The 17,424-nt window shown below is 43.3% G+C and overlaps 1 long non-coding RNA gene across 2 annotated transcripts in view; it reads left to right on the top strand.

Moving 5' to 3' along the window:
- Positions 1-4,820: 4,820 nt before the first annotated feature.
- The window catches only part of LOC137332107 (uncharacterized), a 29,071-nt gene continuing 16,467 nt past the window's right edge, over positions 4,821-17,424 (top strand). The window contains exons 1-3 of one of the 2 annotated variants that reach the window (XR_010965585.1): positions 4,821-4,899; positions 14,865-14,922; positions 16,068-16,228. This is a non-coding gene — a long non-coding RNA (uncharacterized lncRNA). Of the gene's footprint in view, positions 4,900-14,864; positions 14,923-15,954; positions 16,229-17,424 lie in introns of both variants that reach the window. The other variant, XR_010965586.1, reaches the window with a different exon arrangement.

The following is a 17,424-nucleotide window of genomic DNA, read 5'->3' as shown; positions in this document are numbered from 1 at the left end:
AAGTAACGGAGAGGGTTGATGTGGGTAGTGTGGTTGATATTGTGTATATGGACTTACAAAAGGCATTTGATAAAGTACCACATAATAAACTTGTAAGCAAAATTAAAGCCCATGGGATTAAAGGGACAGTGACAAGCATGGATGCAAAATTGGCTAAGGGACAGAGAGCAGAGAATAGTGATGAACGGTTGTTTTTCAGACTGGAGGAAAGTATACAATGGTGTTCCCCAGGTGTCAGTATTAGGACCATTGCTCTTTTTGATATATATTAACAATCTGGACTTGGGTATACAGGGTATAATTTCAAAGTTTGACAATAACACGAAACTCAGGAAAGTAGTAAACAATGTGGAGGATTGTAACAGACTTCAGAAGCACATAGACAGACTGGTGAAATGGGCAGACGCATGGCAGATGAAATTTAACACAGAAAAGTGTGAAGTGATACATTTTGGTAGGAAAGAACATAAGAACATAAGAAATAGGAGCAGGAGTAGGCCAATCGGCCCCTCGAGCCTGCTCCGCCATTCAATAAGATCATGGCTGATCTTGAGGAGAGGCAATATAAACTAAATGGTACAATTTTAAAGGCTGTACAGGAACAGAGAGACCTGGGGATGCACATGCACAAATCGTTGAAGGTGGCAGGACACGTTGAAATGGCTGTTAAAAAAGCATATGGGATCCTGGGCTTTATTAATAGAGGTATAGAGTACAAAAGCAAAGAAGTTATGCTAAACATTTATAAAACACTGGTTAGGCCTCAGCTGGAGTATTGTGTTCAATTCTGGGCACCATACTTTAGGAAGGATGTGAAGGACTTAGAGAGGGTACAGAAGAGATTTACTAGAATGGTATCAGGGATGAGGGACTTCAGTTATGTGCAGAGACTGGAGAAGCTGGGATTATTCTCCTTAGAGCAGAAAAAGGTTAAGAGGAGATTTGATAGAGGTGTTCAAAATCATGAACAGTTTTGAAAGAGTAAATAAGGAGAAACTGTTTCTGGTGGCAGAAGGGGTGAGATTACACAGACTAGGGTTGTATTCCCTGGAATTTAGAAGATTAAAGGGTGATTTGATCGAGTTTTCAAGCTATTAAGGGGAACTGATGGGGTAGATAGAGAGAAATTATTTCTTCTGGTTGGGGAATCTAGGATGAAGGGACATAGCCTAAAATCAGAGCCAGGACTTTCAGGAGTGAAATTATGGAACACTTCTACACGCAAAAGGTGGTCGAAGTTTGGAACTCTCTTCCACAAACAGCAGTTGATACTAGCTCAATTGTTAATTTTAAGTCTGAGACTGATAGATTTTTGTTAACCGAAGGTATTAAGGGATATGGGACTACGGCGGGTATATGGAGTTAGGTGACAGATCAGCCATGATCTCAATGAATGGCGGAACAGGCTTTAGGGGCTAAATGGCCGACTCCTGTTCCTATGTTCCTATGGTCGGTAACCAAAGGACACAGATTTAGGGTGATTGGCAAAAGAACCAGAGGCAACATGAGACCATAAGACCATAAGAAATAGGAGCAGGAGTAGATGATTCAGCCCTTTGAGCCTGCTCCGCCATTTAATGAGGTCATGGCTGATCTGATTTTTACCTCAACTCCACTTTCCCACCCTTTAGCCATATCCTATGACTCCCTTGCTGATCAAAAATTTGTCTAACTCAGCCTTGAATGTATTCAATGACTTAGCCTCCACAGCTTTTTGGGGTAAAGAATTCCAAAGATTCACGACCCTCTGGGAGAAGAAATTCCTCCTAATTTCTGTCTTAAACAGGCGACCTCTTATACTGAGACCATGCCCCCTAGTTTTAAATTCCCCCACGAGGGGTAACATCCTCTCAGCATCCACCCTATCAACTCCCCTCAGAATCTTGTATGTTTCAATAAGATCTCCTCTCATTCTTCTAAACTCCAATGAGTATAGACCCAACCTGTTCAATCTTTCCTCATAAGACAACCCTTCCATACCCGGAATCAACCTAGTGAAGCTTCTCTGAATTGCCCCCAATGCATGTTTGTCCTTCCTTAAATAAGGGCACCAGAACTGTATACAGTACTCCAGGTGTAGTCTCACCAGCACCCTGCATAGTTGTAGCATGACTTCCCTGCTTTTATACTCCATCCCCCTAGAAATAAAGGCCAATATTCCATTTGCCTTCCGGATTACCTGCTGCACCTATATGTTGACTTTTTGTGTTTCATGTACGAGGACACCCAGATCCCTCTGTACCGCAGCATTTTGTAGTATTTCTCCATTCAAATAATATTTTGCTTTTTTATTTTTCCTCCCAAAGTGGATGACTTCACATTTTCCCACATTATATTCCATCTGCCAAATTTTTGCCCATTCGCTTAACCTGTCAATATCCCTTTGCAGACACTTTGTGTCCTCATCGCAACTTGCTTTTCCACCTATCTTTGTATCATCAGCAAATTTGGCCACAGGACACTCTGTTCCTTCATCCAAGTCATTGATATATATTGAAAATAGTTGAGGCCCCAGCACTGAGCCCTGTGGCACCGCACTAGTTACAGATTGCCATTTTGAAAATGACCCTTTTATCCCGACTCTTTGTTTTCTGCTAGTTAGCCAATCCTCTATCCATGCCAGTATATTACCCCCAACACCATGAACTCTTACCTTGTGCAGTAATCTTTTATGTGGCACCTTATCAAATGCCTTTTGGAAATCCAAATATACTGCATCCATCGGTTCCCCTTTATCCACCCTGCTCGTAACTTCCTCAAAGAACTCTAATAAATTTGTCAGACATGATTCCCCCTTCATAAAACCATGTTGACTCTCCTTGATTGTATTATGAGTCTCCAAATGTCCTGCCACTACTTCCTTAATAATGGATTCTAGCATTTTCCCAATGACAGATGTTAGGCTAACTGGTCTATAGTTACCTGCTTTCTGTCTCACTTCCTTCTTGAATAGGGGTGTTACGTTTGCGGTTTTCCAATCCGTTGGGACCTTTCCAGAATCTAGTGAATTCTGAAAGATTACAACCAATGCATCCACTATCTCTGCAGCCACTTCCTTTAAGACCCTCAGATACAAACCATCAGGTCCAGGGGACTTGACAGTCTTTCGACCCATTAGTTTACCTAATACTTTTTCTCCAGTGATAGTGATTATTTTTAGTTCCTCCCTCCCCTTTGCCCCTTGATTTTCTGCTATTATTGGTATGTTATCAGTGTCTTCTACTGTGAAGACAGATACAAAATATCTGTTCAATTCCTCTGCCATTTCCTTGTTTTCAATTATTATTTCCCCAGTCTCATTGTCTAAGGGACCAATGTTTACTTTAGCTACCCTCTTCCTTTTTATACACTTGTAGAAGCTTTTACTGTCAGTTTTTGTATTTCTTGCTAGTTTACTCTCATAATTTATTTTCTCCCTCTTTATTATTCTTTTCGTCATCCTTTGCTGGTTTTTAAAGTTTTCCCAATTTTCGGGCTTACCAGTAATCTTTGCCATGTTGTATGCTTTTTCTTTTAATCTGATACCATCCTTACCTTCCTTAGTTAGCCAAGGTTGGTTCACCCTTTTTGTGGAGTCTTTCCTCCTCACAGGGATATATTTTTGTTGCGAGTCATAAAATATCTTTTTAAATGTTTGCCACTGCTTATCCACCATCATACCATCTAATCTGTTTACCCAGTCCACTTTAGCCAATGAGGAAACAATTTTTTACACAGAGAGTTGTTATGATCTGGAATGCACTGCCTGAAAGGGTGTTGGAAGCAGGTTCAATAATAATTTTCAAAAGGGAATTGGATAAATACTTGAAGGGAAAAAATTTACAGGGCTGTGGGGAAAGTGCAGGGGAGTGGGACTAATTGGATATCTCTTTCAAAGAGCCGGCACAGGCACGATGGGCTTAATGGCCTTCTTTTGTGCTGTAACATACTATGATACCATACAACCCCCATTCAGCAGAGAAGAGTGAGATCTGTTTACTTCGGCCTGTCCCTTTAAGGCCACAAATCTAATTCCTGCAAATTCTGAAGTGAATTAGAGGTTAATTGCTGTTGGTGAGGGAAGTTTAGCCTGTGGATAAAATAATAAAAGGATTCAATAGGGTAGATACAGAGAAGCTACTTCCTCTGGTGAGGGATTCCAGAACAACGGGACACAATCTTAAAATTGGAGCTAGGTCGTTCAGGAATGAAATCAGGAAACAGTTTTCACCCAAAGGTTAGTGGATATGTGGAAATCTCTCCCCCAAAAGTCTGGGGATGCTTGGTCAATTGAAATTTTTCAGACTGAGATCGTCAGATTTTTATTAGGTAAGAGTATCAAGGGATATGTATCAAAGGCGGGTAAATGGAGTTGATCAGCCATGATATAATTGAATGGCAGAACAAGCTTGAGGGGCTAAATGGCCTATTCCTGTTCCTATGTTCCTATGGATACATGTAAATTATAATTTATTGTACTAAACCTTTTTGTATATTATTTTAAAATATCTTTTGTCATTAGCTTAGTCAGTGAGCTAATGCTTTTATTAAAAGATGGCAATATTATTTCTTGTGACTACCAAATGATAATGTCAGTAGTCTAATCTTTATAATGTAGCCCAATTTGAAATATAGCTATGAACAGAAAATTCATTTTTAAATCCCATATATTTGTAATTTAATAGAAATGTAGTAGTTCCCCCTCCTTTCCAATTAAAAGTTTCCAGCAACTTTTCAACAAAAGCAATTTTCTGTGCTGGTTTGACAGAAGTGACCAAGTGAGATTGTGTGCCATCCAATCATTGATAGCATATGAAACACAAAAACTTTGATTGCTCAACAGATGCCAGTGATGCACCAGATGTCTTAAGAATGTACCACACAAACTGTACCATGGGGAAATACAAATAACCAAAGGAGGTATGTGGCAGCTGGAAAGGCAGCACAGATGGGATAAGGGTGTTGCTGTGGACAATTTCAAAGTGCAAGTCTTCTGGAGAAAAAAAAATAGGATGCACTGTTATACTGTCACCCATGCAGACACAACATTAATTATTTGGGCATACTTCCACGCATTGTGACTGCTTTACTGATGTGCAGAGAAGGCAGACCAAAGAGAACCTATCTCCCATTAAAAGTACCATGAAGACCACTAGAGGGAAAAATTATCCATTGAAGTCAGCTCTTCTATCTTGAATGGACATAATATTAGTTTGAGATTTTATTTCAGTGTTGGAGAGCACAGGGTGGGCTAAAGGAGCCAGGGAAATCTATAGAAAATTGATAAACAGAGTTGCAATTATCTGAAATCCAGCCAAGTTAATAACATTTGAGATTCATTTGAAATAGATTAAAGCCTTGCAGTTCTTAACAAGTAACTCCAAATTCCATTATGGTTTTAAAGGGAAAAGAAGGAAGCATGAATCTAGCAGTTGGTTTCAGTAGTCAAATCGAGTGTCCTGGTGCATGATTTTTACTAGGAGCAGGTTCTCAGTGCGGGGGGCGGGGGGGGGGGGGTCGATGATTGGGTGGGAAACCCGGAGAAAAAAATCGTGCTGTTTCCCACGCAATCACAACTCAATTGGAGCCAGTTAACTTAGCTTCCGGGTTTCGCGTCCTTAAGCTGCGCAGCGGGCGGACTGCACACCCATATGATGCACTTAAAGCCCACTATTTAAAGAGCCACTCCAGCAATGCATTTTGAAGGAGAAAGGAGGAAAAAATAAGTGGGGAATGTTGTAGAGCGAAGCCAGTACCTAGATTCTCCGACACCACCCTGGAAACATTGCTGGGCACAGTAAGAAGCAGGAGGGAGGTGCTGTACCCAGCAGACCGCAGCAAGAAATCTGGTCGTGTCACCAAGAAGGCGTGGCTGGAGGTGGTGGACAAGGTGAGCAGTGGGTACACAGTGCCCTGGTCGTGGCATCAATGCAGAAAGAGATTTAATGACCTAATCAGGTCAGGAAAAGTGCATACGTTTACTGATTGACCTGCATTCTGTGGTGAACAGTAACCCCCCTCATACTGCCCTACAAAGCCTACTCCATCACATCACTCCTCACACCCACTTAAGGCTCAGTCTCAATTCGCCTTCACTTTCTGTGCACTTCTTCACCCCCCCACCCCGGCTCATTTGTGCACCCACCTCTCCCACTCACCCCAATCCTGATGCAATGTGAGCAATCTGTCTGATAGTCACCCTCTGATGCATCTGCTTCATTGTCATCCTGACCCAAAGCAATGCATCCATGGGGTGACCACATCACCCTCACTCACCCACACATCTTTAGTCAGCGTAAAATGCAAGGGAGAGGGCAAAACTGGAGGGGGCCTCCACAAACCGTGGCCCTCACAGAGGTGAAGGAGGAAGCCTTGGATATAAGCCGGACGGTGGAGTGCCTGGCCACTAGGGATGCCGAGACTGGCACCCCATAAACTTCTGGTGACAGAACTGTAACATCCCTCGCACATAACATGGATTGACGTTATCAATGATTGATCTGTTGCACACCTCAGTATGCTCATCGCAACATTACTTCTGCGATGATTATTAATATTGCTTTGTGTTCTCTTCCAGGGGCATCACAGACCGAAGACGTGGTCGAGGGCGATTCCTCAGAGGAGCTCCTTGCCTCTGAGGGCGCACTGTCACATCTTAGCGAGCCATCCACCAGCACAGGTACTCAAACCTTGGTGGATCCTATTAGACAGGCAATTGGGTTGTCACCTGGTGAATCAACACACACAAATGAGCACGAGCACGCACTGCTGACAGGGGCAGCGGTGGAGAGTGCGTGTCGGTGGGTGCACTCCTCTCCAAGCTCTGCTCAGCTTGGCACAGATGCTGAACTCCGGGGGCCATCCTTGAGAAGGAGAATGATAGAGGTACAGGAGCAACGTGTGAGGGAGTGGAAAACATGCCACGCAAACTCTCCACAATAGTGGAGAGGATGGAGGAGTCCACTCCACTCCTAGTGGATTGGCGGTGCAGGTAAGTGCGGGAATGTCTGTGATGGAGAGAATGGCTGTCATCATCGAGCTTCAAGCACTGCTCATAAATGAGTCCATTCAGGCTCTGGCAACAGCCATGCAGACTCAGGACGAACTACATTCTGCTGCCTCAGACAGGCAGATGGATACATTAGCACTGGCCTTACAAGGCATCACACGTGTCCTCCAAACTGTTGTCCAGCAGGGTGGTAGGAGTGATGTGCCCCTGGCCCAGGAAAGGGATGATGGCGAAAGGGGTCATGGAAGTGGGGACACCACTCAAAGCACTCCCACGTCTCACCTGTTGCCTTCCCCCCCACTCCCCCACAACTGGTACCTGCAATGCTGCCTCCTCTCCAGATGGCCGAATCTTCCCCTGCACAGGTGCAGGTGGAGCATTCTTTGGAGGAGCCCTCATGGGCTCCAAAACCCAGAGGCCGTAGGCCGAAAGCATCTAAGCAGCCTAGGCATGAATTTGAGCAACCTGCCACTGCCTCTACTGCAGTCACAGGGGATGCACCACGTAGAAGCTGTCGGAAAAGGAAGTCAACGGTTTTGTAATCACCAAGGGATGTCTGACAGACTGTTATGTTTTTCATTTCTATTTGGTTTATGTCAACATCACATTAAATGTTATGGTTCTCACCACCACTGCCACGTCTTACCGATTCTTGAATCCCTTTTGTGAAAGCGCCCTTATATGTGGTTGCTCATGAAAGGCGAATTGATGCCACCCATTGGGTACATTTGCAATGGGTGTATGTGTCGTTGCATGACTGTTTTGTGCAACCTGAGTGGGGCGGGGTGGGGGGTGCTTGTGGTTGTGGTGGTCATTACAGGTGGTCTGAGTACTTGGCTGTAGTCACCTAGAGGATCTCCCTATGAGAATCTATCAAGCATGAGTGACTCCTCGGCATGACGAGCAGCCAGATGAGACACTGCTTCGCCGATGATTCGCCCATCGTCGTCCTCTTCCTCTCCCTCCTCCAGCTCCTCCTCCTCATCTTCTTTTTCAATGTTGAAGATAGGTGAGGCAGCTGCTTGTGGAACACATGGGACTTCATTCATGTGTAACCCTCTCTGTTGGGCGTGTTGTGCAGGACACAGCACACGAGTATTATTTTGCACACCATCTCCGGTGAGTAGTGAAGGGCTTCCCCAGATCGATCCAGCCACCAGAAGTTCATCTTCAGCAGTCCGATGGCTTGCTCTATGACAGGCCTGGTGGTGCTATGACTGTCATTGTATCACTTCTGTGCCTCGCTGCTGGGGTTGCTAACTGGTGTCATGAGCCACGTCTTCAGGGGGTATACCTTTTCTCCAAGTGCGATCCCTTAAGTGTGTCTTGTGTGTGGAAGAGGGCCGGGATCATAGAATCATAGAATCATAGAAGTTACAACATGGAAACAGGCCCTTCGGCCCAACATGTCCATGTCGCCCTGTTTATACCACTAAGCTTGTCCCAATTTCCTGCACTTGGCCCATATCCCTCTATACCCATCTTACCCATGTAACTGTCCAAATGCTTTTTAAAAGACAAAATTGTACCCGCCTTTACTACTGCCTCTGGCAGCTCGTTCCAGATACTCACCACCCTTTGAGTGAAAAAATTACCCCTCTGGACCCTTTTGTATCTCTCCCCTCTCACCTTAAATCTATGCCCCCTCGTTATAGACTCTCCTACCTTTGGGAAAAGATTTTGACTATCTACCTTATCTATGCCCCTCATTATTTTATAGACTTCTATAAGATCACCCCTTAACCTCCTACTCTCCAGGGAAAAAAGTCCCAGTCTGCCTAACCTCTCCCTATAAGTCAAACCATCAAGTCCCGGTAGCATCCTAGTAAATCTTTTCTGCACTCTTTCCAGTTTAATAATATCCTTTCTATAATAGGGTGACCAGAACTGTACACAGTATTCCAAGTGTGGCCTCACCAATGCCCTGTACAACTTCAACAAGACATCCCAACTCCTGCATTCAATGCTCTGACCAATGAAACCAAGCATGCCGAATGCCTTCTTCACCACCCTATCCACCTGTGACTCCACTTTCAAGGAGCTATGAACCTGTACTCCTCGATCTCTTTGTTCTATAACTCTCCCCAACGCCCTACCATTAACGGAGTAGGTCCTGGCCCGATTCGATCTACCAAAATGCATCACCTCACATTTATCTAAATTAAACTCCATCTGCCATTCATCGGCCCACTGGCCCAATTTATCAAGATCCCGTTGCAATCCTAGATAACCTTCTTCACTGTCCACAATGCCACCAATCTTGGTGTCATCTGCAAACTTACTAACCATGCCTCCTAAATTCTCATCCAAATCATTAATATAAATAACAAATAACAGCGGACCCAGCACCGATCCCTGAGGCACACCGCTGGACACAGGCATCCAGTTTGAAAAACAACCCTCTACAACCACCCTCTGTCTTCTGTCGTCAAGCCAATTTTGTATCCAATTGGCTACCTCACCTTGGATCCCATGAGATTTAACCTTATGTAACAACCTACCATGCGGTACCTTGTCAAAGGGTTTGCTGAAGTCCATGTAGACCACGTCTACTGCACAGCCCTCATCTATCTTCTTGGTTACCCCTTCAAAAAACTCAATCAAATTCGTGAGACATGATTTTCCTCTCACAAAACCATGCTGACTGTTCCTAATTAGTCCCTGCCTCTCCAAATGCCTGTAGATCCTATCCCTCAGAATACCCTCTAACAACTTACCCACTACAGATGTCAGGCTGTAGTTCCCAGGCTTTTCCCTGCCGCCCTTCTTAAACAAAGGCACAACATTTGCTACCCTCCAATCTTCAGGCACCTCACCTGTAGCGGTGGATGATTCAAATATCTCTGCTAGGGGACCCGCAATTTCCTCCCTAACCTCCCATAACGTCCTGGGATACATTTCATCAGGTCCCGGAGATTTATCTACCTTGATGCGCGTTAAGACTTCCAGCACCTCCCTCTCTGTAATATGTACACTCCTCAAGACATCACTATTTATTTCCCCAAGTTCCCTAACATCCATGCCTTTCTCAACCGTAAATACCGATGTGAAATATTCATTCAGGATCTCACCCATCTCTTGTGGTTCTGCACATAGATGACCTTGTTGATCCTTAAGAGGCCCTACTCTCTCCCCAGTTACTCTTTTGCCCTTTATGTATTTGTAGAAGCTCTTTGGATTCTCCTTTGCCTTATCTGCCAAAGCAATCTCATGTCCCCTTTTTGCCCTCCTGATTTCTCTCTTAACTCTACTCCGGCAATCTCTATACTCTTCAAGGGATCCACTTGATCCCAGCTGCCTATGCATGTCATATGCCTCCTTCTTCTTTTTGACTAGAGCCTCAATCTCCTGAGTCATCCAAGGTTCCCTACTTCTACCAGCCTTGCCCTTCACTTTATAAGGAATGTGCTTACCCTGAACCCTGGTTAACACACTTTTGAAAGCCTCCCACTTACCAGACGTCCCTTTGCCTGCCAACAGACTCTCCCAATCAACTTCTGAAATTCTGAAAGTTCCTGTCTAATACCATCAAAATTGGCCTTTCCCCAAATTAGAATTTTAACTTTTGGGCCAGACCTATCCTTCTCCATAGCTATCTTAAAACTAATGGAATTATGATCACTGGTCCCAAAGTGATCCCTCACTAACACTTCTGTCACCTGCCCTTCCTTATTTCCCAAGAGGAGGTCAAGTTTTGCCCCCTCTCTCGTCGGGCCATCCACATACTGAATGAGAAATTCCTCCTGAATACATTCAACATGTTGGATTAGCGCAGAATGAAGGAATCCTGGCAGCTGCCCAGGAATTTGGCACACACCTGCAGAAACCTCTTCTGGTGGTCGCAAACCAGCTGTGCATTGATGGAATGATATCCTTTTCTGTTGATGAACAGTCCTGGCTCATGTGGAGGTGCTCGGATTGCTACGTATGTGCAATCATTTGCGCCTGTACCTGTGGGAAGCCAGTCAGAGAGTGGAAACCCACTGTCCTCTCAGTCTGCTGATGTCATCAATGGGAAAGTTGACGTAGTCAGATGCCCTGCAAAACAATCCATCCGTGACCTGTCGTATACACTTATGTGCAGACAACTGAGAGACCCTGGCGATGTCACCAGTGACGTCCTGGATGGATCCGGAGGTGAAAAAGTTGGGTACAGTGATGACTTTAACTGCGACGGGCAACAGGCCCAGTCAGGAGCAGCTCTGCATGAAGGAACCTGCAGATGTCTGTGACCACTGGGGACTCAATCTGAGCCTTCGCAGGCACTGATCCTCAGAGGTCCAGGAAGCTCAGCCTCTGCCTGTAAACCCCCTCATGAGGGTATTGCCTCCTGCAGCGGTGGCCCCTCCTTTGTTCCCCTCTTTGCTCTTCTGCAGATCCCTGTGGTGCACCTCTGCCTGCGGAGTTGCAACTCTCAGAACTGCCGCTGTGCCCAGCGCGGATGGTGATGTGCCTCCTCCTCAGCTGTTCTGCTGAAAACATCATTGCACCCCCCCCCCCACCCCATCCTGATGGTTTCGGTTTGAGGGGGTCCAAAATGCCGGCAAATATGTCTGAACAGAAGAATTCTGAGTGTGAACAAAGAAATCTGAGTCTAAACACTGAGAACTCCCAGCCAAAGGTTTGTCTGAGAGAACTGCTTGCCCTGCTGCAAAAGCTCACCTTTTATCCCCATTTGTCAATCACTGGTTTAAATGTTCAAATGACTGCCGGCTGGAACTCGCCTCCATTTCCATGGCGCGTTTCAGAGGCCACGGGAGACATGTTCAGGCAGAGTTAAAATCATTTGACTGCCTCAATCCCCACTAATTTAATTGATTTAAGTACTTCAACTATCTTAATTCCCCCTTTAAATGTCATCCCGCCGGTTTTAATTGCTGGCAGAACTTCCGGGTTTCCAAAGCGTGCACGCACCCAGATACATCTGGGTGAAACTCATTTTTCGATGCGTTGGAGCCAGGACTCGTTCCCGCTCTCAACTTTAAAAATTTTTACAGCACCCTCCACCGCCCCCCCTGCCTCCCCCAACCCCCGTCCCCAACCCACCCATTCTTAATGGCTAAAATCATGCCCTTGATTTCTGGATCTAAATTCAAGATACAGGAAGCATGTGGAAATCCATCTTGTCCCTTTTTATTACAGAAAACTGCTTCTTGGACCAAAGCCTGTCTGCTTCTCTAGGATGATCAAGGTAATGTAGTGCAACAAGACACCCTGCTCCCAGCAAGAAATTCATTAGATTATAGACGGAATGTCCAGATTCCTTTCCCATTAATCAAGAAAATGATTTCTTTGAGGCTCACCTATTAAAGTATGCCAATAACCATCAAAATTCCCGATTTCTGCCACGAATGTTGAAAGGTCTTCATTGACATGACCTCCTCCCAAAGGTTTGCAGGGAGGTGAATGCTGAAGTGTGTGATCTATTTTGGAGACATCAGGCAAGCAAAGCCTTGCTTCCCAAAATTCTTTAGCAGTATATCAAGTCCGAGTTGGCACATTATGTCTCTTGCCAACGTAGGGATGCAGTATCTATTTCCCATTTCTGTGGTAATAGGCCAACATGTGGCTTCTCTACCTTATCTTCATTAAGACATTGTGGAGGTGAATTTCCACGTGGTGAGATATGCCACTGTTACACCAATGGAAAAAGATTTGCACTCACTGATGGTCATGAGAGGTATTTACACAAACGTTTCCTAGGTCAGCTCATTTGCTTACCCATTGGAGTAGTGATTGATGTAAATCCCGTGTAAAACAGATGTCAGCTGCTGGTGTGGATGGAGGTTGGAATGCAGCCTTTAAAAAGATAGTTCTGCTTGCACACTTCAGTAGTGGACTGGGGGACAATCAGATAATGAAGGAACAATGCTTGGCTCAGTCACTTGACTCAGATAACGTCACTGCATGTCTGATTGATCTTTTTATCATGGTTTCAAGAATCTCTACAGCTGGACCCTCTGCAGCAAGCAGCCAAACAAGGCAACAGGGCATGACATCCAGGCACAGAAGAAGAACAAAGAATGTTTCCGACTCAGACCTCTTAAGTTCTCCTGGAAGAAACTGAATTAAGGAGGCACTGACTCCTGGTTATCCAAGCCAGCAAGCTGCCAAAATGCCACTTGCGCCCAGGAGGATGGCCCAAAATTTAATTCTTCAGTCAGGCGACCTGCCAGTGGAGGCATGGCAGGCACCAGCAGCTCGCTGCGATTATTTAGATGAGGCCTGAAGACCAATTTCTCATGATCCTCAGGTGCTAGGATCATTGAAAACTGGTTGAAACTCATTTCTAGTCCTAAGAAACTGATTTGGTGTCTTTACAACCCCGTTTGCATTTGAAAGTGGGGCACTAATGGTTGGAAAATGGGACACGACTTGATTATACCAATTAGTGCCAATCCTATGCAAGATGACCAAATAAAAGAAAGAAAGAACTTGCATTTATATAGCGCCTTTCACGACCTCAAGACATCCCAAAGCGCTTTACAGCCAATGAAGTACCTTTGAAGTGTAGTCACTATTGTAATTTAGGAAACACATTCAGCTATGGATTTAGCCACTGAGAGGCATCATTGCTTTTCCTTCATGTGGTGCATTCTGAATAGGGTGATATTCTGGCTGGCTTGTGTTCTGCAGCTCTACTATATAATTTCCCACAACACGGTTTATGTAGAATTCAAATATCTGTAGAACTGATCCTCCATGCATTGCACACGGGAGGTCAAGACCAAATGCACTCTATACCAATAGAGTGACTTCAATGGAAATGAAAAGATGTATAATGGGCAATTGATTCAATATCACCCGTTTCACACTATCGCACAAAGTTTAAATTACCTTCTTTTTTTTAACAGCAAAGAGATACCCTTGAACAATTTTATAGCTTATGATTTTTTTCTCACTTTTTATTATCCCTTGTCCAATTTTTCCTGTTTTTGCCCCTTGCCGTTTTATCTCCCAGTGACTGTGACTTATGCTGGGGTATAGTTCCACAGGGGCAAGCAGCTCTACAGTATCTTTCCCATCTTCATGTGTGAGCCTGGATTATGAGTGCCAGAGGGCTATTTGACTGTGGGATGCATTAGAATTGAGTCCAATACTGCTCACACATGTGCACTTCCAGCAGCAGTCAATGGATGGTGATCCTGGTTGTTTTCCCTCCCAGAAACTGAGGCCAATTGTATTATGTTCTGACTGAAATTAGCTGACTCAGTACAGACCATCAATCGAGCCTGGACCATCCTGTTCTGTATGACTGAGTACCATGCCGCATGATGCATTTGTCCACTAAACAATTGGGAGAGTCTCTGCATTTGTAAAGTAAAGCTAAAGTTTTGAATCCTGTGTTGCTTGTTCTCTCTGCCTCCTGATGTACTATGCAACCCGCTCCCTCCTAATACAGTTCAAGAGAAACAGACAACGTTTAAAGGCATGCTTCACCTGATTGCCTCCTTTGTCAATATAGGACTTAGCTGTCTTTCACATAGACAAATCGGTTGACTGAAAGGAAAGATTGGCAGGAAATTACAAACCCCTGATCAGTAGGATGGAAAAATTATTCCACTTCTACCTGATGCTTGTCTAAAATCTGTGGACTAATAAATGAGGAATATTTATTTGAAATGGTATTTATATATTACATAGAATATACCTTTTTCATTAATGCTATTTCATGGTTGCCATGGAAACTACATGGCCTACAGAACTGCAATTTTGTTGCTAAGGAAGAACAAATGGTTTATATTTCATTTGCCCTTCATTGACTAAGTCTCTGAAGTGAATTAATTCAATTTTTCATTGAGATATATATCACTCTTAGAAATGAAATGTTGCTATTTTGATTAAAATAATTCTGCTTTCTGGAATTTTCTTTCAGACTTTCATCTGTGAAGAGAGCAAAGAAATATGACTACTGGTGAACAATGCCATTTAAGGTAAAATAATGGCAATGTTTTCAGAACAGTTTTGGTCTCCATATTATAAAAAGGATATAGAGGCACTGGAGAAGGTGCAAAAAAGATTTACAAGGATGATACCAGAATTGAGAAATTATACCTATCAGGAACTATTGAGCAGGTTGGGGCTCTTTTTTCTCAAAAAGAGAAGACTGAGGGGTGACCTGGTAGAGGTCTTTAAGATCATGAAAGGGTTTGATAGGGTAGATGTAGAGAAGATGTTTCCACTTGTGGGGCAAACCAGAACTCGGGGCAATAAATATAAGATAGTCACTAATAAATCCAATTGGGAATTCAGGAGAAACAGAGAGTGATGAGAATGTGGAACTTGCTACCACAAGAAGTAGTTGAGGCGACTAGCATAGATGCATTTAAGGGGAAGCTAGATAAACACATGAGGGACAAAGGAATAGGAGGATATACTGATCAGGTTAGATGAAGTAGGGAGGGAGGAGGCTCATGTGCAGCATAAACACCGGCATGGACCTGTTGGGCTGAATGGCCTGTTTCTGTGCTGTACATTCTATGTAATTCTATGTAATAAAGCTTAAAATACTCTATTTCTAACAATCATATTTGAAATTACTGTGCCACAGATAGACTAACTCGCCTAATGGAGTTCATTCTCAACTCAAAATCAGGTATAACTATGGAAGAAAAAATGTACTTTGTTATTCCTGGTTCTAGCTGCAGAATTCTGACACCTCATCAGCAGCAAGAGCCAAATTGTATAAAAGGACAACAGTACATTATAAGTTCTCTCATGACAGCCCCAACACCATTAAGGTATCAAAATGCCTGAACTGAAGTAGCCAGGAAGGTGTCACCCATCACCGTAATACTGCACATTTGCTGAAGTAATATTTCAATGTGACTGACTTGAGATAAAAGTACCATATCTCTGATACTGAAAGATATAGACGTCACAGATAAATTATTTTTAATACTGTTTACATACCACTTTAGAAAACTTACTTAAAATGCATATAACTTTACTTATTCTTCCCTCAGAAAGGAACATGCTGGATTTTGCTCTTGGACTGTTTGTGGCTTGATACAAGATCATAGTGTATCGTAAGACCTAAGGGAACCCTACGTACATTGCTGTCATTCATTTTTGTTAGGTTTTTGACCTAGAGCCTTCATGCAGCCGTCATGTGAAGCTGGAAGCTATGGGATTAAATGACCAAATCTTGGACTTTCTCTGAATGTGTTCTCCAGCTTCAAAATCTGTGTAAGGATAAATGGGAGACTCATTGAACCTATCTCTCAAAAGAGGAGTGAGGTAAGGTTGCCCACTGTCACTCATCCTATTTGATGTCTTTATCAGTAATGTGTTGGTTGGCAACATAAGGGACAGCCTCAGAGTGTATCTGTTCCAGGCATTTCTGAAACTATTGCACCATTGCTTTTTGCAGGTGATATTACATTATTGAAAGACTGACCTGGAAATCTTGTTCACTCTACTCACTAGTTTGAACAATGGGCTAAGCAGTGGGGTATATTAGTGGGATATTATGGCCTTGCATGGCTCGGAAGGGATCTCAAAGGTATTGAATGGAAGGTACAAGAGTGTCCTCACTTGACATTAGCAAATGTTTTCCAGTAGGAGCCGATGGATAGCAATGATGGGAAGGAACCCCACTCAATTTCCCCATCCTAATGCAGCAGTGTTGAAGCAATTTGCAGCACCCTCTACTGCCAACCCAGCTGAGATTAGCTATTTCAGCACCTAAATAATTTGGCTTTTTATTATTTCAGCTCAAATAACTCCAATAAGCTGTGAAAGAGTAAACATTGTAGATTTCGCTTTTACACATTTTAGATCTAATTTTGCAATGTGTTTTAGATCCATAGTTTCAGAACAAATGACATAAAAATGTTGGTTTTGAGAAAATCATTGACTGGAATTTAAAGCATGGAACTATAGCTTTGGGATGACAACAGTAATATTTGAATAACTTGTTCTATCACAGGAAACTTAGAAAGCTTTAGCTGATCCTGTTAAGACAATCGTTAGACAAGTGTTATTTCCATATTCTCCCAGCTTGCCTGGCAGAGATGAGACTGTACTGTTCCATATCGCTTTGAGGGCCAGTGACCAGTGGAATTCTGGGCTTCCTACAGTTAATGATATTCAGAAGAGTACTTCTAATAATAATATTATATTTGACATTTACAGCAAACTCTGTCACCTGTTGATGAAGGTATGAAAGATTCAAATCATTCAAAGGGAACTGAAAAAATTATTAAAATAGACTAAGGAAAAGCTATGGATTTAATGCAGAAAAATTAAAGATTTAATGGGACATGAAACATGTACACAATGATAGATTTCATCAGCAAAGGTGCAGAAATAAGTACGTATGGTTATGATTAATGTCTATTCATTGGAAGTATCCAGTAAATATCAAGTTGTTTGCCAACAGAGCTAATCAAGTGCATGATGTACCTCAAGGGCATTTGATTAAAGGTTGAAAT

Source organism: Heptranchias perlo, chromosome 14 (assembly GCF_035084215.1).
Source record: "Heptranchias perlo isolate sHepPer1 chromosome 14, sHepPer1.hap1, whole genome shotgun sequence".
Lineage (NCBI taxonomy): Eukaryota > Metazoa > Chordata > Chondrichthyes > Hexanchiformes > Hexanchidae > Heptranchias > Heptranchias perlo.
Note: the sequence above shows the minus strand (reverse complement) of the source record. Positions and strands in the feature narration are given on the sequence as shown.